The sequence below is a fragment of the Camelus dromedarius genome, chromosome 6 (assembly GCF_036321535.1).
Source record: "Camelus dromedarius isolate mCamDro1 chromosome 6, mCamDro1.pat, whole genome shotgun sequence".
Classification (NCBI taxonomy): Eukaryota; Metazoa; Chordata; class Mammalia; order Artiodactyla; family Camelidae; genus Camelus; species Camelus dromedarius.
This window is the reverse complement of record NC_087441.1, coordinates 75,247,861-75,249,485: the sequence shown is the minus strand read 5'-3', so window position 1 is coordinate 75,249,485 and position 1,625 is coordinate 75,247,861.

The window sequence follows — 1,625 nt, the reverse complement described above, 5'->3', positions numbered from 1 at the left end:
TTTGCAGTAATTTTTTTTGTTTCCTTAATGAAAATTAAATGCAAATAATTTAAGTGATTTAATGGTTCTAAAAAATAAGTGGGGCCTGCCTCATACAGCCTGGAGGCCTCGGTTCACTCGCGGAAAATGAGAGCAATGACTTGAGGCTCAGTTTGTATCCTTGTAAAAATTATGTTAAGACCAAGCCTGGTCTCAGACGTTTTGGTACCAGGTTTGTTTCTGGGTTAAATCCCTCCCCGCTTGGCACCTGCTGGCCCTCTCCAGCCCTTCCGACCCGCCTCCAGCTGCACGCTGGCTTGACGGCCCCACTTCGTCTTCCTTAACCACCACCTGCCTTTTTTTTAAACCACATGCCCCTGCATCTCAAGCGGAACTTTTGCTACCTGTCTCATATCGACATCAGCAGTCTTAGAAGATTCCCAATCTTTTTGAACTTTGGGTGGTTTAAAGAAAAATGCATTATTTAATAAATAAATTCTTAAAAGAATTTGGGGCATTTTTATAGCAATTTAAAGTTGACTTAGGAGGGGGAGGGTATTGCTCAGTGGTAGAGCACGTGCTTAGCATGTACAAGTCCTGGGTTCAATTCCCAGTATCTCCATCAAAAAAAAAAATAAACTGAATTACCTCCCCATCCCCCCCAAAAATAAAATTTTTTAAATTAAAAATTAAAGAACAAAGTTGATTTAGGATTATTTTATTTCACCTGAGGGACCCAGCTGGCCCAATTCTAGAATACTGGGCCAGGTAACTCATTAGAGGCCATTCTGAGAAGGAAGCTGATCTACCCTCTGAGCAGCGAAGGAGACCTGGCTGTCGGCTGTTGGAAGTTCAGCCCAGCAGGTTTAACACAGTACACACAAATGATCACCGTAAATAGTAGGTGGTGGGTCACACACATGCGGTCCCACAGGAGAGATTCACAGTACAGTAACAGGAGTGATATTCTATGCACACAGAAGCTAGCAAGGAGGATCCCGAGCAGGAAGTAGACCTTGCTGTTGGCCACCGGGGGGTGGCGGAGGAAGAACACCTACAGGTAGCAGGGCTCCATTTCTCTTAAGAGAGACAAGGGCAAGAGTTCGGCAGAGCAGGCCTGAGAGAGCTTTTGTACACATATAACGAAAGTAAGTATCAAGGTATCCAAACTACAAGGTCTTAAAACCAGCCTTGTCATTGTTTCTGAGATTCAGGGCCAATTCCCTAGCAACAGCACCTGAACACTGTATCAATTTTCTACTGCTGCATAAGACATCACTGCAAGATGAGTAGCTTAAAACAGCACACATTTATTATCCACAGCTTCTGTGGATCAGAAGTCTGGGTCCTGGGGAGTTGGGTCCTCTGCTTAAGGCCTCACTGGGCTGAAGTCAAGGTCTCAGCTGGGGCTGGGTTCTCATCTGAGGCTCATAATCTGGATCCAACCTCATTTGGGTGATTAGTGGAATTCAGACCCTTGTGGTTGCAGGACTGAGGTCCTTGTTTTCTTGCTGGCTCTCAGCTGGGATCACTCTCAGCTCCTACAAACGCCTTCAGGAAGGAGTTAACGGCACTCTCACAACAAAGCAGCTGTCTTCCTCAAAGCCAGGGAGAGGAGCTTCCTCTGGGTGGCTACGATGCATTGG